Consider the following 19,964-nt stretch of genomic DNA (forward strand, 5'->3'; position numbering starts at 1 on the left):
TTTTTTGAGATGTTTGGTAGAAGCTTTAGCGACGCCACTAGTATGTGGGGCTGCAACAGAGGAAGAACTTTTAACAGAAGGGTCAGAGGAGTCATCCATCGCTAGACACCTATACCTGGACCCCGTCTGAAGAAGAAATTTACGAGGAGTTGAATATGGCTTGCGTAGCTCCTTATATAATCTGCCCATAGATGAAATAGCAACAGCAAAAGTATTACCAACAGGTTAGGTAATAATGGACAACAGCGAAAAATGGCGATGGCCCCCTATAATCGAAGCAACAAGCAGCATGGAGCACAATTTGAACCCCTCTCACAATGAGAAGCTGCGAAGAAAGGGCACAGTCCAGAGTATCAGCGAAATAACTATCACAGTTGCATGTATTGACTCCAAAAATAGATATGACATAAATAAAAACATGTCATGTTGGAATGAAACTTGTAATGCAAATCATAGCCAGTGAAATGGAGAAAAAGCGTCTTCAAAATAGTACCCACGTATTATTGTAACATCGTTGAGGAGAAAAGTGGGCAATTCATAAGGAGCAAGTACCTCAAATTGCATAAATTACGCTCTAAAAAGAGCTAAAACTGCATCCAAAAGTAAAGAGGGAAGAATGAGACGGAGAATAGGCTATAAAAAAGAAAAATAGTCCACCAGTACCTCCAATGCGCAGGAAACGCTATAGCTGAAGCTCCGTCTGCGCAGAGGTATGAAGCTCCGTCAGCGTGGAGACAAAATGGCGGCCGCTGTAGATGTAATCACCTCACATCGTTCGTTGATGAAAAGCAACTGTTACAGGCGAAAGCCAGGGCTCAAAATAGCCCTAGGCGCGCCACAGCCGTTCTGAAGGCAGAATTCATGCCTCGTAAGGAGAAAGAGGCACCAGGAGTCCCGTCGCGGCCCCTCCTCACCGCGCTGCCCGGGAGAGCTGCATAAACACCGCCATTCTCCGCGGGCGTTAGCCACGCCCCCGCAAGTCCAATCTTCTTAGCAAGCAGGGCAGGCCTCAAGCAGCAGGTTAGCAGGGCATCCTTCTTCTGTAGTATCCACAGGTCCAGGAGTGCACTGAAGAGTGGATCTGAGAGTCCTTTTTTATATCTGGCGACCACTTTGATGTGTGAGAAGCTTCTGGAGTTTCGGCCCTACGTAGGTGTCTGAAATGTCCTGCCTCCCTGCATTGGTCCCATTCTGTCTGGGTGCACAATAGGCTAGTGTGAAGTCCTTTATTTGAGAGTTGGGCCAGCGCCTTTAAAGTGCAAGTGTGGTAGGTGACAGCTCCAACCCCATCAAGCCAGTATGCTCATCCTGTCAACCTGCAGACCCTCTTTTATAATACTGTCAGGGAGGAGTACAGGTATCTGGAGTTAATCTTTGACTCAGAGGCTCATTCACCGAGTACTGTTGCTCGATTCAAAGAAAAAGTAACACCCTAATGCCAGCTTCTCTTTGCAAGTCATGGCCACAATACATGTACCTTCAATAGTGTATGGAGCAGAAGCTCTGAGGGGGTGAAGAGATGAAGTATTTGAAAATACAATTGTTGACACTTATCGGTGGGTGATCAGCCACCCACGGCATACTTCAGCAGCACAAATAAGGGTAGAATTTGGACTATGAAGGCAGAACCTAACCAGCCGTGACGCTTACTAGAAAACCTGCTGTAAACTAAAAAACAAAGTCAGGAGGCACACTAAATAATGGTCTGTGGAGTGCTATAGCTGATCCAGATAACACCCAGGTATATATATGAACCTAGATTTAATAACATTGCTGGCTGAGGCACTCTGACCCTTAACTCTCACTAAGGCTGCTTTCAACAGAGCCATCAATTCAGCAGCTAAAAAGCTTTCTTCCTTTACTGACAAAGCACTGCTGACAAAAAGATCACATGCATGTATAATAATAGGCTCATGGGGGCTCCTCAAGCCGCAACCATTATTAGGAGAACTGTTTTGGATAAGGGCAAAGCTCAAGTTGCAGAGCTACCTGCTAGACAGCTTTAACACCTTATGCAACTCCCCTGTTGAAGCAGACCACTGTGATTTCATGCCGGCTGTGCCAATATTCAAAGGAAGACATTTGCCAAACTCTCTGTAGATGCCCTGCACTGAAGGAAGAGCAAAAGGGACTTTTGGAACACCACTTCCTAAAGAATAGAATTTGCACATGTCAACATGCAGTAACAGCCTGCCTACAAGGAGAGGATTTAGTGCTCTGTGGAAAATGCTTGAAATGTATGTCACTGGTGGAAAGAAAACTGGCTAAACAAGATCTACAGTGACAGAACACTATTTTAATCGCTAATACACTGATTGCACTTTGTTCATCTTTACCCATTTATTTTGTAATGAGTAAATGCAATTAGCACTTCACTTAGTGAGTCTCTTAAACTGCAGGTATAATTCTCATTCTTAAATGCTTGCACTCTGCCTATTTTTATCCCCTTAGCGTAGCTCGCTATTGCACTAAGCACTTTCAACCAGTGAGCTGTTAGGATCGTGGATGCAACTGGGATAAATCATGTTCTGGACACTGATGTCTGTCAGTGCCATTTGCTGGGTCATGGACCGGTGACCTGGGGTTGCCCGGGGGCGAGGACAGAAGTTATACCCCCAGGGTTAATAGGGGCACCAGGATGAGACTGAGGAGGTCCCCAGTAGCGGCTTAATGGGCTCTGGGAGCAGGCAGAACAGATCAAATGTGGGTCTGAGGGGCATAGCACTGGTGGGTTCCACTACAGGATGTTGGCCATTGTCCAGGTTACTTTGCTCGTTGTAGGGAAGTTTATCAAGGAATTGATTGAATTCCCCTGGATGTCTGCTACGAGGGGGTAATGTTGGAAATGGCCCTTTCTAGGGTGCTTTTTCTCGACCTTTTGGTTTTTTCCTTCCTGATTTTCCGCTCATCTAAGTGGTAGCCTTAGGACGTTGAGTGCATTTGACACTGCCATTCAGTGCCAACGCGCTGTGCTTCTCATATGCATACTGGTGAGTGGTGTATACATGATTGGCTAATTCAGCTAACTGTAACTCCCTTGTCTAGGGGTAAGACATATACCTAGGGTATGTACCTTGAATTCTCCTCTATGGGCTTGCAGCACTGGTTGTGCCATCCACCGAGATAGCTCATCAATCTTGCCGCAGGTTTGCCCTGGTGGAGTCTGTGTGCACAAGTTACTGTTACCCAACTTGGCATTTAAAAAGCTACGTGCCAAGGGTTCTCCCTGGGGACAGTGTGCCGTGTCAGGAAGAGGTAGGGCACGTGCGTTACATGCACTGGCTTGGAATGGCACTGAATGGTGTGTTCAGTACGACGGAGCCTGCTTCTCGCATTGGGTTAGCATGGGGGAATGAAAGGAAAGTCTATTGAGCAGTATTTCCTATGTGCAGAATAGCAGCAGTGTGGTGTTTGATATCGATGAGTTTGTAATGGCGAATCCTGTCCGGTAGTGCCAGTGCATTCAACATTACTTGTGTGGAAACTTCACTTTGGCAAAGTGGGCATTACAATACTCGTGGCTCTGTGTGCCTATCTGCCTGTCTCCTAATTCACATCTGGGTGTTGGGGGGACAGCTACATCTGTGCATTCCTGATAGGTCATAAACTAGGTGGCTCAAAGTAAACTGCAGACCTCTGACTCTGAGGGGCCTTTCTTGGATGGTTACGTGGGGGTGGAATTGGCACCTGCATTCGAAGGGACAGGGTCTTGGCTCCACTAAAGATAGTGACCAATCCTCCCGGGGTAGGATGACAGACAGGACAAAATTTAGAGAGGGGCTTTGCATTTCAAAGGTGGCCTATTGAACTGGTCATATCCTCAAAGGTCATTTTGGGTATAGCTTCTGGGGCTCAAGCCTCAAAAGATAGAGACACTTCTGGATTTGGAACCATACCACGCTGGTTCGACACTGGGACATCGAGATGAGGAATCATTAGGGCAGGAGGGACTGCAACTGTACCATCTGCAGACTTGTGGTGGCCTGGAGCTGTTATGCTCCAGGAAAGGGACTATCACTTGGTGGATTTTGCCTGGAAGTTGCTGGACTGCAGCTAAGCGCCAACTGTCCTGACCCAGGTCCCTAAGTTCTCTCCAAGGGCTGGTTGGCTGGCCTGCTGTCCTCAAGATCCCTGGGACACAAAGGATTGCCCCATTTCCACAAGATCATAAGGACCTCACAAGTTGCAGCGGAAGCAGGTGGAAGTGATCGTCGGTTTGGATAAAGACCGTCCTGATATACACCGCCATCACACGGTGCAGAGGAGTGTGCTCGTAAAGATCAGTAGCCCACCTAAGATGATGGGGCATGAGGAGCTCGGGGAATGTGGGGGAAGCTTGCAGAGTCTAAGGGATCCATGCTTGCAACCAGGGAACCTGTACTAGCTTGCACTCCAGAGTGTGTGGTGTCCAAAGGGATTTTGGGGGACCTGACCCTGTTGCTGAGAGTGTCTTCGGTCTCTAGATTGGGAGGACGACAGTGCCTGACATCGCAGCCTCTGTCTGAAGGTTGCTGGCTCCCTGTCCTTGGACCCACACCACAAGGTACTTTGTTGTGGAGAACATTCTGACAGGCCCAAAGGGTTTTGTGTGCCTTCTGGGCACCTTTGGCTGGCTGCTGGGAGCTACGACAGCTCACACGTCTGCTTGAGGAGAAACAATTCTCCAGACCTAGAAGTGTGCCAGCTTTCTGGGTCACAAACCTTTGTCTACGGGGGATAGTGATGCCACCCTCATGCAGGTGACACCATGCAAAAGGAGGTCTAATCCAGATATATAAAACTAAGTAACTGTTGTGAGAAGTTGGCCGGGTATATGCTGTCCACTAATTAAAGTTGGGCACCTTGTACCAGTCCAAACAACCCTTATTGATGATTAGGTTAAAGACAACCTTTATAGAAAGCTATCCTAGTGGTAGCTGTGGAGAGCAGCCTTCAGGCTAAGTCTCGAAGGAATGTAAAGCAGCTTGTTTTACCAGATCAGAACCTCCTGAATAATCAAATGAAAGGAGAACCACACAATAGTTATATAATATATATATATATTTATTACTAAACACTCTCTACTAACCTCTTTATGAGATTAGAGCACAAGGCACACAATACTGACTCAATAGAACGACAGTAAATAGCACAATACACAGCTGGCTCCAGGGGGAGACCGAACCATAACTCAGAAAATGGTATAACAACAACGACTTCACTACACACAGTGCCTAGAGCACGTAGAATCGCTTTGACCCCAAGGAACCACCCATAGGAGTGACACAGGGAGCCCACGGAGGACAGGTGCTGTGTGGGAACACAGACGCGAGCTCCGTACAACTCTATGGGATAGTCGCGGTTGGTGAATTACAGTTTAAGGACACTTCAGAGAGGACTTCAAGCAAATCCTTTGGAACATAGAACAGAAGGTTCTAAGACCAGCACATTTTTGAGTACTGAGGTACCTGGGTTACCTATCCCAGAGGACCCGGGTGCATCAGGGTCAAGTGGTGTCGGAAACTCTCATCATTTTCAGTGGCATGATGCGAAGAAGTGCTGCTGCCGGGAAGATGAAAAGTGTCCGGTGGAATCCAAGCCTGGATCCGAGGTGATAAGAAACTGAAAGCAGAGGGGACAGATTCTGGGTCACTTCAGGGTGACCAGGGGCTCGGTAGACAAATGCCCACCGATGTCGTGTGCTTCAGGTGAGAAGATAGGATGCTTGACTCTGCAGCCACGGGGACCAGGAAACGTCGACCTTGACCAAAGTCTGGAGGTGAGCTGTCCCACGGAGGATGTTGAGTGCTGGGGGGTCAGTGTTATCCTAGGACCGGTTTCGGGGTTTCACCCCTCATCAGCTGGGATAGCTTGACTCTAGTGGCATGGAGAGCACGGGACCACCGTTTGGGCATACCCGTCCCACTCAGGATGACAAATGCAAAAAGAATAATTGATGGACAGAATGCAGAACAATGTCATACATTCACCCTATTACAGAGATCTGGGCCTAAATCCATAGTTTTTTTGCTCACCATGCAATTCCAGTTTGGACCCAGCCATATGCAAATCAGTCTTGACCCTGCTCTCAATGGGAACAGTCCAGCCCGAACTGCCAAGCCAGGTCCTCCCTGGACTGGAACCAAGGATCCTCGGACCAGTTTCAGGGTTTCACCCCTCATCAGCCACGATAGCTTGACTCTAGTGGCATGGAGAGCACGGGACCCACGTCTGGGCATACCCGTCACACTCAGGGTGACAAATGCAAAAAGAACAATTGATGGACAGAATGCAGAACAATGTCATACATTCACTCCAGTACAGAGATCTGGGCCTAAATCCATTGTTTTTTTGCTCACCATGCCCTTCCAGTTTGGACCCAGCCATATGCAAATCAGTCTTGACCCTGCCCTAAATGGGAACAGTCCAGCCCGAACTGCCAAGCCAGGTCCTCCCTGAACTGGAACTAAGCATCCTAGGTCCGGTTTCGGGGTTTCACCCCTCATTATTCAGGATAGCTTGAGTCCAGTGGCATGGAGAGCATGGGACACGTCCACCAATTGTGTGTCTTTAACTATCTAAAAGTGGCATTTTCAGAATTGTGACTTAAAATCAGACTTTACCATAACAGAGGCAGGGGTGTAACAAAGGGCCCCGCAATGCTGGGGGCCCGAGCTCCAGGAGGCTGGCCTGAGAATTCCTGAGTGAGCCAGAAAGGGGCCCCTCCATGTACTTTGCAGGGGGGCAACCTCGAGTTTGCATTACGCCACTGAACAGAGGGTTTTAAATGACAATTTCTCCGACACCAAACATGACTTTACCACCAACTCCCAATCAAAAGTTATCACTTATTAAGTATAATAAGGTAAACCGATGTTATCCTATGAGAGAGGTGGACCTTGAAATTGTGAATAAGGAATTTGAGAGTTTTCACTGCCACAACATGTAAAACTCAAAAGTACATGTACAACTTTTTAAAGTGCAACACACAGTGCCCCATGGGCTGTTTAGGGGCTATCCTAGGGATGAATTCTAAGTATTAAAAAGTAAGGTTTGGGACTGGTAAAAGATACATTTTGCCAGGTAGAAATGGCAATTTAAAACTGCATACGCAGGCTGCAATGCCAGGCCTGAGACATGTTTAAAGGGCTACTGAAGTGGGTGGTACAATCAGTGCTGCAGGCCCACTAGTACCATTTAACTTGTAGGCCCTGGTACAGGTAGTGCCACATTACTAAGGACTTACAAGTAAATTAAATATGACAATTGGCTGTCAACTAATATTACCGGGTTTAAAGGAGAGAGCACAAGCACTTTAGCACTGGTTAGCTGTGTTAAAGTGTGCATAGTCCTATGGCCAACAAAAACAAATTCAGCAAAACAGGAATAGTGAAGGCAAAAAGCTTGGGCTAAGACCACTCTAAGGCTGCCAGGTCTAACAAGGGCTGACAAAGAAATAGTATCAAACTTCAAAGTACATGAAGCAGTACAAATACGGCCAAATTAATATAACGTTTGCATTCAGGACCTAGCTTTATCTTTAAAAAGCATTGTTGAACTCTTCTGGGTTCAACCAATGTACATTTATTTTGGTACTGGTTTTACCTACAGAGTGAATGCAGCGAAATACTATAGCTTTACAGTGAACCAATATAGACTAAAACTATATTAAAAAAGAAAAGTGAATACTTATTTTTGAAGGCCCAATTTTATTCTAAGGCTTTCAAAAGCCATTAACAACATGTTAAATGTCCTTTATGGGCAGTCTTCGTGTGCACCAACATTGGGCTCAAATAGACAATAGTGTCACTTCCACAGCTTGCACATGTATGCCAATTTGATCATGTGCAAATAGCCCAGAACCTCATAACTGAGCTGTGCAGCAGCAGACCTTATTTAAAAGGCAGGCACGGGTGGTTAGCACAGTTACTGTGAGTGGGACTCAGTGAAACTCTCAGCAGAGTTTCCAAAAACCAGGTGGTTCAAAAGCAAACACTGTATGGGCTATATGGGTCAGGGCTCTATTCTTTGCCTGGAGCTTATCTTGAATAGAGTAGTCTCCAGTCACTCTAGTCACAAATGTTGATTTTACATGCACCGTTCAATCACACATACAAACTTTAGCAGAATAAAGAATCATACTGTGTAGTGGTTGCAAGGATGATTTAGAATGTCCTCAATTTTAGTTAATACAGGTAAATAATATTAACAGCCAAAATGTACTTTCAGAATCATCCACAGCTTTTCATTAGCATTCCACAGAGATAATTATGGTTTTTGTGTCTTTATATTCTCTTACTCTCTATAAATAACTATTGGATTTCATCAGGCATTATGTTTAGAGGAGCTGCAGAGAACATTGTGTCTTCATGAAAGCTCCTTAGGTCAGACACTAATTTTTTTAATTAAATTTATTAAAGCTGAACAAATGCCTGTGGCGTGCGACATACAAAATTGCTATACCTTGGAATGTGAAAGAGAAAGCAGATCTCTGTATTGATGTGCTCACTTATACAGTTTACTAATTTACTTTGGTGAGAAGAGTAAAAAATAGTACATTTCTGGGCTGCTTCAATCAATGCTGATGCTAGTTTTCCTGCCCTACCTCCCACACAGGCTACTCGCCGCCCCACTATGAATCTTGCTGCTCGCTAAATACAGATGCTGATGGCGGAGCAACTACTAAGGAAAATTCACCCCACCTTCCCAGAGAGAGCACCTGGCAGCCATTTCTGGGCTGATATTGTGCTGTGCAGCAACAATGAGGATATGGGAGATGAAGAACACTTGCAGCTGGTCACCATGGCAACTGCTATCAGCAGCTGCCAGCTCAGCCCCACCCCCTGCTGCTCATCATATTGCACCTGGCAAGCATCTCCAGACTAGAGCAAGCCACAGTCCTTGTTGTACCCCACACAGCCTCCACTACCCCATCAAGGATGTGTAGCAGCACTTACCTCTGCTTTAGTTCAGACACCCCAAGTGTCCCTACCAAAATCAGCTCATGAGCTCTACCACTCTAGAGCAGACTCGAACTTGGTCCCTTGCTGGCACACACAGTGTCTTTCCATGATAGGGTTCCACAGGGTGCCCCTCAGCTCATGGGTAAGGTGAAACTGTCATTAGCTGAGGGTCAAGTTGGGGTTAACTCCCCAAGAGAATGGTGAAAGCAATGAAGAATCAGAGGTGCATACTGGTGGTGCCTATGAGTCCAGGTTGCCCAAGGGAATTGTCCCAAAGTTTGTGCAAGGGGATGACATAGAAAAGTGGCTGGAATCCTATGATATAGCTCTCAGGATGAGAAGGGTGGGTAACAACATTGGCCTGCTCTGATTCTACATACAGTAGGGAGAGATAATTGACTGCTTACACTTGAGGATGAGGTGGCATAATCTTAAACTCAAATTAAAGAGACACTCATTGAGTAATTTGACCTTACCCCATAGGAGTACAGACTTAAGTTGAGGAACACACCTAAGGGGTCATCACTAACATGGATGGACTTTGTTGATGCATTTGTGAAGTCACTGGGTAGCTGGATAAAGGGTAACAATATTAATACTGAAGGGCTTTAAACTTTAGTGGTCAATGAACATATTTTAACAAATTGTACCTCAGAGAAGTTACACCAGCGTCCGGTAGATTCAAATCTTTCTAGCCCGAGAGAGATAGGCAAGAGGTCTAATGAGTAGGTTAGAATATGAATTCCCAAGAAAACATGGGGATGATCCCAAGTGGGGGGGGGGTTGGCCCAGAGAAGGGGAGGATGGAGGTGGTAATACCACCAAAGAGATTCCCTCAGAACTCCAGAACCCTCAAAGAGAGTAGATAAAAATCCATCCCACCTCTTGCAAGCAGAGTAGTGGGGACCCAGGGCTAAAACGTCTTAGACAGTAGGTCTTGCTTCGACTGTCAGCAAATTGAGTGCTACAGAGGGGACAAGGAATGTCCCAAGAGAAAGGTAACCAGTAGTTTGGCAAGTGTGGCCTTTCAGTAGTAATCCTCTGATGAGGATTTCCTAGTTCCTTTTCACTGGGAAAGGGTTCTAGATGTTGAGTTTTTGATTCCAGAGCCTAGTAGGGCTTCCACCACCTAAAAGTAAATGGAATCCCAATCACTGCCGTGAGATACACTGGTGCCAATCATACCATAGTGGTGCACAGGTTAGTGTCCCCAGACCAATATTTGCCATGAGAGGTAAGGAGAGTAAGGGCTATCCCAGGGGAGGTCACTAACAGACCTGGGGCTGTAGTTACCCTATAGATAGGTGGTTCCCTTAAATATCAAAGGGTTGTAAGTCAGTTTAGACCTCCCCATAGGTTGTCTCTTTGGCAATGAACTCCCAGAGATTGGTCTATACGCAGAGTGCAGCTGTCCAGGGCACTGCCTCCCCCAATGATTATGGAGGACCTATTCCTGAGGTTAGGAAAAGTAGACTCCAGAGAAAAGTCAAGAACAAGAAAGGTAAGAAAGAAAGGCAACTCTTAGAAGGACACCAATCGAGCCAAGGGCATTCAAACCCAGTAAGGGAGAACCCCAAAGTTGGCACTGCAACAATTTCTTCAGGTGCGCGGTGGCGGCGAATAGAAATTTCTCTCACATGGCCATGCCGCGTTGGAAAGCAAAAGACATACAATTGATGGACGGAATGCAGAACAAATCAAAACATTCACCCCCAGTCAAGAGATCTGGGTAAAATCTAACATCCCTCCCAAGTTTAGGCCTGGCCATATGCAAATCAGTCTTGACCATGTGCCTCATGGGAACAGTCCAGCCCTAACTGCCAATCCAGCTTCAATGATAGCCTATGGGTAAGCTAGACCTTGCAGTAGTGAAAAAACAAAATTGGCAAAGTTTCACTATCAGGACATGTAAAACATACCAGTACTTGCCCTACCTTTCACATACGACCCTGCCCATGGGAGTACCTTGGGCCTACCTTAGGGGTGCCTTACACGTAGTATAAGAGAAGTTAAGGGCCTAACAAGTGGGTGCACTTGCCAGGTCGACTTGCCAGTTTAAAACTGCACTTACAGACACTGCAATGGTAGCCCTGAGACAGGTTTTCAGGGCTACTCATGTGGGTGGCACAACCAGTGCTGCAGGCCCACTAGTAGGATTTGCTTTACAGGCCCTGGGCACACGGTACACTTTACTAGGGTCTTATTAGTAAATCAAATATGCCAAATATGGAGAACTAATCAGAAATACAATTTATACAGGGAGCACTTGCACTTTATCACAGATCAGCAGTGGTAAAATGCCCATAGTACATAAAACAGCAAAAAAGAAGTCCAGCATAACATCGAAAATAAAGGAGGTAGAGGCAAAAAGACTTGGGAAACCATGCCAAGGATCTACACTATTTTTTCAAGTTAAGTACTCTGTTGCCTTTACTCAAATGTATTGCTAATCCTCTCCTTTACACTAATCGTTGTTTAATATCTACCTACATTTTAAAGTGGAAATCTGCTTTGATTATATTTAAACTAGTTACATTAGCTTGGTAATTATTGTCAGAGAACACTTAATCTATCCCAAATTCATTCCCTACCCATATCACTAACTCTTCCAGTACATACCACTTTGCATTTATTATTAGTTTAGCTATTTTACATTTGCATTTGTTGTTTAATTTTAAAATATATTAGACTCTAAACCCACTCAATAAAAGATATTTCATTACATTAGTTAATTGAATGTGTTAATCTTTTTAATGCCGTAATTTATAATATTGCATAAATGGGTAAATTAAAATGTATTACTTCTGTTTTTGCAAGTGATGGCCTGTATACCTTGAGTGTAGCACAGATTCATCCCTTGTACAAATTCAATCTGTTATCGGAAAGAGGGATCACCCTTTACCTTTGTGGCTGACCCAACCCAGACCATCTTATATGTGTACTCATTGCAACTACTGGAAATATATACAAGGCCAACCCTGAGATCTAATGTAACACATAGGCCCAGATTTACTAACCCCACGCACCGGGTTTCTGTTATTTTTGTAATGCAAACGCAGCACAGAGTAATGTGGTGGGATTTACTATCCAGCACAAACCAGGGTTTGGATTTTAAAGTACCGCAAAGAAGCGTAAAGTTGTGTTGTGCTGTGCTTTACTTTGCATTATTTTTCAGCAATGGGGGCATACTATGGATGGTACGTGGGCATTCTCATGCAGCCACCTTTGGGTTTTCACACAAATCCCTTTCTACTAACATTTGTAGACAGTGATTTGCAGCAGCTACTTTAGGCACGTGCAACGAGGAGAAATGTTTTTAATGTGCTTTAAATTTCCAACTTTGCATGTGTGCTGCATTGTACAGCACACATACAAAGCGGGAAAAGTATTAAAGGATAGATTTTGCAATGGAAGGGTCCCCTTCCAGTCCACTATTGCACAAGGGTGTGTATATTAGTGAGTTTATTCTGGCTGTGAGAGGCTGTACCGGATGGTGCATTCAGGTAGTGTTTGGACTTTACCCATTATCATGGCTGGTTTGTACCTCCATCTTTCCCGCTTGACTTAATTACTGAGCACTTTCTTCTTATTTCTTGCATTCCATATAATGTCGGACTTTTATCTGAACACTCTAAGGCTAACATGTTTGGGACAATATAATGCTCTAAACTGCATATTTTTGCGAAATATGATGCACTTCCATGGCTCCCATGTATCATGTAGTGAGATAACCCCTAATCTAATCGTGCACAATTCAAGATGTTTAGATGTTTTCATCAATTATGTAACCAGTCCTGATGATGGTGGAACAAATATTAGAAAAGATCTACAGAATCGTGTGTCAACCTTTTTAACCATCCATTGGTCAATGTCCTGAAAGGAGGAATTGAAAATTTGATTCAATTCTTCCTTACCACTGGGACTGGGCATCCAACTGGGACCTTGGTTTAAATGCTTGGGACTAAATTGGATAACTTAACGGGAAATTTGGGGGGGGCTTCTTTCTGAAGATATTAGGCTTCTATAAAATGTTGCTGTAATTTCAATTAATTATATTGAATAAAATAGATTTTTGTACTATCATTCAGATTGCAGCTTTTTTGCAGTCTTTTAATGACATAACTGGTCTGGTAAAACTAAATGACTGATTACAATTGTGATGATTCAATTGATTCATTTTGTCATAAAAGAGTTTGTTGTGTTTTATATCAAAAACTGCACCAGCAATGGAAGAGAAAAAAAATGTCCCATGTCTTAATAAATCTTAATAGATTCGCTGCTTTTTTTCTCTCTTCCTTTGACGTAAGGCAGTGCAGTAACTTTGCTTTCTGCCTTGCATAAAAAATTAGTAAATCTTCACCAGTATTCTCATAGGATAAATGGACATTGTTGTACACCTTTTATTTAGAATCAAATTGAATTGCTCAGCATAAAAGAATACCCAATGTTAGTTTGCACATCTGCCAACACATGTAGTATGTCAGTCTTCGTAGTTTTTCCTTTTTGAAACAGTCAACGTGTAGTATTTTTAGGCTTATAAATTGGCTTTGGAGGTGAGAATTCTGGGGACAAATCCCAATTTTCTGTGAGTTTAATAAAATACACTTAATTAAACGATGTAGCTCACAGACTTGGTATTATCATATTTAAAATATTGAAACAGGATTAACTTTCAAAACGATTCCAAATATATACAAATCAAAAATATCAAATATTTCTTCCAAGATGCTTCACTAATGTTGATGGCTACTAAATAAATTTCAGTGTATTTGTTAAGGTCACAGGCTTAATGTGTTTACGGGTTTGTCATAGAAACATGGCCTACCAGCAAAAATCTCTATGCTTAACATGATAATAAAACTACCTATTACAGCCTGGTTTACATTTCTTCTTCACAGACTGTCAGCACTGGTTCAACACTGAAGTTAGGTGTTATTAATACTTCTTTACAGCAGTGGCATAGCTAGGTGGGGGTCATGGGGGTCCGCCCTGGGTGGCACACAAGTTTTTGGGGTGGCGGCCTCCCCTCACTATCACTTACTCGTAAAATGTATTGCCATTAGAACGCCCATTGAGAGTTTGGCAGAAAGACATTAATGAGAATAGCCTTAATGAATGAATGAATGAATGGAAACTTGTAATCGCGCTACTTAGCCCGAAGGCATCAAGGCGCCTAAACAAAACAGTTCGAAAAAGAGGCAGATCGTATCTAAGCGTAGGCCTTGGCAAAAAGCCAGGTCTTAAGGGCCTTCCTAAAAGCCAGAGCCGATGGAAGAGATCTTATCTCCAAAGGCAGGGAATTCCACTGCCTGGGAGCAAGAGTTGAAAAAGCTCTACCTCCCCACCTAGCCTTACATATCCTGGGCACTGAAAGCAGAAGTTTATTTGACGACCGGAGAGTTCTGGGGGGAATGTAGGGGACCAGCAAATCCTTCATACCCCCAGACCGATTGGTTGCCAAGGCTCTATAAATCAAAGTCAGGGACTTAAAGGATATCCTGGACTCAATAGGGAGCCAATGCAGGGTCCTTCTTGCCTGATGAGTCTTGGCCCGTTTAGGCAGGTCCAGGACCAGTCTAGCGGCAGCGTTCTGCACCATCTGTAGACGGGTCACCAAGCCCTTATTGATGCCCAAATAAAGAGCATTGCAATAATCAAGTCTGGACCCAATCAATGCCAGGACAATTTGTTTCCTGGCCTGGAAAGACAGATAGTGCCTGATCCTCCGTAAGATGTTTATCAGTCCCCAGCAGGTGGAGATGGTCCTGCTTACCTGTTGATCCATCCTCAAAAGGGGATCGATCAAAACGCCCAGATTTTTGGCCAGGGTCGACGGTGTAGGGCACACCCCCATAGAGGGCGGCCACCAATCAGCTGACCAGAAATCCTCCTTTCCCCCGAACACCAGAAACTCTGTCTTATCCCCATTGAATTTCAATGAATTACCCACCATCCATTGAGCGACTGCCTTCAAACAGTTTTTAAAATTGGAGGCAGCCTGGATAGTGGGTTGGGTAAAGGACAGCAGAATCTGTGTGTCATCAGCATAGGAGATAACCTCCATCCCAAAAGATCTAATAAGCCTGGCCAGTGGGGTAACATAGATGTTAAAGAGGGTCGGACTTAAAGCCGACCCCTGAGGGACCCCACAAAGCACAGGAAGGGATGGAGACAGAAAATCCCCCAGCTTTACCCTCTGTTCCCTCTGATTAAGAAAGGATGTCAGCAAACTAAGTGCTGTGCCCTTGACCCCGATCTCCCTCAGCCTTGATGTTAATACTGAGGGAGACAGGGTATCAAAAGCAGCCGAGAGATCCAAGAGGATGAGGAGAGTAGTCAGTCCCTTATCAACCCTAGTGCGAATGGTGTCGAGCACGATAGTAAGGGCAGACTCGGTACTGTGTTCTCTCCTGAAGCCGTGCTGCGAGTGGTCCAGCTTATCATGGGCTTCCAGAAAATCAACAAGATGCTTATTTAGATGGATTTCCAGCATCTTGGCAGGAGCTGGAAGCAACGAGATAGGGCGGAAGTTCTTAAGCACACCCGGGTCAAGAGAGGGTTTTTTTAAAAGAGGCTTGACCACCGCTTTCTTCCACTGAAGGGGGAAGGTCCCTTCCTTAATTGCCCCATTCATCACACCCAGTAATGGTGGAAGAAGACAGTCTTTACACTGTTTGAGGAGTTTAAGGGGGCAGGGGTCTAATGGGGAACCCGACCTAACCTTGGTCAAGAGGCCTTCAAGATCCAGTAGGGAAAGAGAGGGAAAACTAGACAAACTTCCAGAGGGCACCTCCTCAGATAAAGATGGCGGAACACAGTCTAAGGGGATAGATAGAGTCACCCTTTGTAGCTCCAGAGCTGAATAAATATCCACAATCTTGGTGTTGAAGAATTGTGCAATATCATTGCACAGCTGTTGTGAGCTCACCACCGGGTCTGGCATCTTTAGTGAGGTAAGCGTGTCCACGATTTTAAAAAGATCTTTAGGTGAGGAAAGTGAGGCAGTAAGAGAGGTAAAATATTCTTGTTTGGTTTTTATTACCTCCTTCTTATATAGCCTCAACATAGTTTTATGTCTGTCCCTCTCACACACATACCCACTGGACCGCCAACGACGCTCCTGTCGCCGTAATCCCTGCCTAAGTAATCTGAGTGGTTCCGAGAACCAAGGGGCGGATGGAGTTCTTCTGGCCGAATAGCACAAGATGGCCGGTGCAAGTTCGTCCAGGGCTAAAGTAACCCTATTCTCCAGCCTTTCCACCGCCGATGTTACCTCCTCCCCCGGGGCGATCAAAAGCCCTGCAAGCTTGGGAGCGAGTAGATTATTGGATAACTTTTTTAAGTTACGTCTTCGTTCAAACTTGGAAGGCATATTACCCCTATTACTGGACAGAGAGGTTGTAAGGACCAGAGGAATTGCATAATGGTCTGACCATGAAAGGGGGATAGGCAATTCAGTGACCAACCGCATGTCGTTGGAGAAAACCCCATCCAGCGTATGGCCAGCCAAATGTGTGGGGCCTCTGACTAGCTGTGTCAAACCGCACCTCGAGAAAGTATCCAAAAGAGACTGGGTTTCGGGCAAATCCACCTTCTCTAGATGAAAATTTACATCCCCCAGAACGGTGAGATGGTCACAACCGAAGTGTGGTTCTAGGACCTCCAGCATTTGACTACAGAAGTCTACTTTGCTCCCTGGGGGTCTGTAGATCAGGAGGCCCTTAAACGGCACTCCATAATCCCCATTAATAGAAAATTGGAGAGCCTGAAAGGACTCCTGATGATCATCTAGGGGAATGATGTGACAGGTCAGATGGTCCCTGTGCAAGATACCAATCCCTCCCCCCATCCGGCCCGTTCTGTCCATTCTGACTAAAATATAGCCATCGGGAACCGCCTCCACGAGATCAGGACCAGAGGAATCCTTTGCCCAGGTCTCAGTTATGAAAACCCAGTCCGGGACTCTGGACAACACGAAATCCTTGAAAGCTAGATTATTTTTAACCAAGGACCTCGCATTCAAAAGGAAACCCGTGTGAGTCCTAGCCCTAGAGTCGAATTTGGGCCTCTGGGCCTCAGCTAATGGGGATACTCGCAGAACAGGGGGACCAAAACAGGGACAGGTTGGGGATATCAAAAATCCCTCAGGAGCATACCTATGATGGCAAGGGAGTGTGGACGGTTTTAATAATGCAAGATCTTGCCCCGTATATACTGACCTCGATTTCACCCGCACGCAGTCATCTACTCCTCCGCCATCCAGCCCGTCCTCAGCGCGGACGGGCGCAGACGGGCTGGACTCTGGCGTGACTCCGGCGGGATTACGGCGAACACGCTGCGCGATCACGCTGCGCGTCAGCATGGCGGGAATATATAGGGCTGTGCTCAGGAACCACCTGCAAACAGGAGCGCTGGGACGCCTAGAAAACTAGCAGCCTTCCCTATCCAAGATGGCGCCTGTTAAAAGAGCACAATTCCAGGCGCCTAACGCGCTGGGGATAACCCGCTAAGCAGCGGTGAGGGAACCAATTTATAGTGCAAGAAAGAGGGTAAATAAAAACAGGGAAAAGCGGCGCAAATTAACTTTAAAGAAAATAGAAAACAGGAAATGTTAAAAATGTAGTCTGACACTACCCTTACACACGAGCAGCCTTAGGATGCAAGACCAACCTAGAGGGCCCTTTATAAAGGCTCCCTATGTAATTGCCTGTGCTCAGGAACCACCTGCAAACAGGAGCGCTGGGACGCCTAGAAAACTAGCAGCCTTCCCTATCCAAGATGGCGCCTGTTAAAAGAGCACAATTCCAGGCGCCTAACGCGCTGGGGATAACCCGCTAAGCAGCGGTGAGGGAACCAATTTATAGTGCAAGAAAGAGGGTAAATAAAAACAGGGAAAAGCGGCGCAAATTAACTTTAAAGAAAATAGAAAACAGGAAATGTTAAAAATGTAGTCTGACACTACCCTTACACACGAGCAGCCTTAGGATGCAAGACCAACCTAGAGGGCCCTTTATAAAGGCTCCCTATGTAATTGCCTGTGCTCAGGAACCACCTGCAAACAGGAGCGCTGGGACGCCTAGAAAACTAGCAGCCTTCCCTATCCAAGATGGCGCCTGTTAAAAGAGCACAATTCCAGGCGCCTAACGCGCTGGGGATAACCCGCTAAGCAGCGGTGAGGGAACCAATTTATAGTGCAAGAAAGAGGGTAAATAAAAACAGGGAAAAGCGGCGCAAATTAACTTTAAAGAAAATAGAAAACAGGAAATGTTAAAAATGTAGTCTGACACTACCCTTACACACGAGCAGCCTTAGGATGCAAGACCAACCTAGAGGGCCCTTTATAAAGGCTCCCTATGTAATTGCCTGTGCTCAGGAACCACCTGCAAACAGGAGCGCTGGGACGCCTAGAAAACTAGCAGCCTTCCCTATCCAAGATGGCGCCTGTTAAAAGAGCACAATTCCAGGCGCCTAACGCGCTGGGGATAACCCGCTAAGCAGCGGTGAGGGAACCAATTTATAGTGCAAGAAAGAGGGTAAATAAAAACAGGGAAAAGCGGCGCAAATTAACTTTAAAGAAAATAGAAAACAGGAAATGTTAAAAATGTAGTCTGACACTACCCTTACACACGAGCAGCCTTAGGATGCAAGACCAACCTAGAGGGCCCTTTATAAAGGCTCCCTATGTAATTGCCTGTGCTCAGGAACCACCTGCAAACAGGAGCGCTGGGACGCCTAGAAAACTAGCAGCCTTCCCTATCCAAGATGGCGCCTGTTAAAAGAGCACAATTCCAGGCGCCTAACGCGCTGGGGATAACCCGCTAAGCAGCGGTGAGGGAACCAATTTATAGTGCAAGAAAGAGGGTAAATAAAAACAGGGAAAAGCGGCGCAAATTAACTTTAAAGAAAATAGAAAACAGGAAATGTTAAAAATGTAGTCTGACACTACCCTTACACACGAGCAGCCTTAGGATGCAAGACCAACCTAGAGGGCCCTTTATAAAGGCTCCCTATGTAATTGCCTGTGCTCAGGAACCACCTGCAAACAGGAGCGCTGGGACGCCTAGAAAACTAGCAGCCTTCCCTATCCAAGATGGCGCCTGTTAAAAGAGCACAATTCCAGGCGCCTAACGCGCTGGGGATAACCCGCTAAGCAGCGGTGAGGGAACCAATTTATAGTGCAAGAAAGAGGGTAAATAAAAACAGGGAAAAGCGGCGCAAATTAACTTTAAAGAAAATAGAAAACAGGAAATGTTAAAAATGTAGTCTGACACTACCCTTACACACGAGCAGCCTTAGGATGCAAGACCAACCTAGAGGGCCCTTTATAAAGGCTCCCTATGTAATTGCCTGTGCTCAGGAACCACCTGCAAACAGGAGCGCTGGGACGCCTAGAAAACTAGCAGCCTTCCCTATCCAAGATGGCGCCTGTTAAAAGAGCACAATTCCAGGCGCCTAACGCGCTGGGGATAACCCGCTAAGCAGCGGTGAGGGAACCAATTTATAGTGCAAGAAAGAGGGTAAATAAAAACAGGGAAAAGCGGCGCAAATTAACTTTAAAGAAAATAGAAAACAGGAAATGTTAAAAATGTAGTCTGACACTACCCTTACACACGAGCAGCCTTAGGATGCAAGACCAACCTAGAGGGCCCTTTATAAAGGCTCCCTATGTAATTGCCTGTGCTCAGGAACCACCTGCAAACAGGAGCGCTGGGACGCCTAGAAAACTAGCAGCCTTCCCTATCCAAGATGGCGCCTGTTAAAAGAGCACAATTCCAGGCGCCTAACGCGCTGGGGATAACCCGCTAAGCAGCGGTGAGGGAACCAATTTATAGTGCAAGAAAGAGGGTAAATAAAAACAGGGAAAAGCGGCGCAAATTAACTTTAAAGAAAATAGAAAACAGGAAATGTTAAAAATGTAGTCTGACACTACCCTTACACACGAGCAGCCTTAGGATAGATGTATGTGGTACTCCAAGGCCTTAGTACACCCCCCCCAACCACCGTGGTTTATGTATATCAGGT

The 19,964-nt window shown here is 45.5% G+C and overlaps 1 protein-coding gene across 2 annotated transcripts in view; it reads left to right on the plus strand.

The window, feature by feature from the left end:
* The window catches only part of LOC146867033 (VPS10 domain-containing receptor SorCS1-like), a 3,068,338-nt gene that overhangs the window by 2,761,300 nt on the left and 287,074 nt on the right, over positions 1-19,964 (plus strand). The gene's annotated exons all lie outside the window — the stretch shown is intronic.

Source organism: Triturus cristatus, chromosome 1_2 (assembly GCF_964204655.1).
Source record: "Triturus cristatus chromosome 1_2, aTriCri1.1, whole genome shotgun sequence".
Taxonomy (NCBI): Eukaryota; Metazoa; Chordata; class Amphibia; order Caudata; family Salamandridae; genus Triturus; species Triturus cristatus.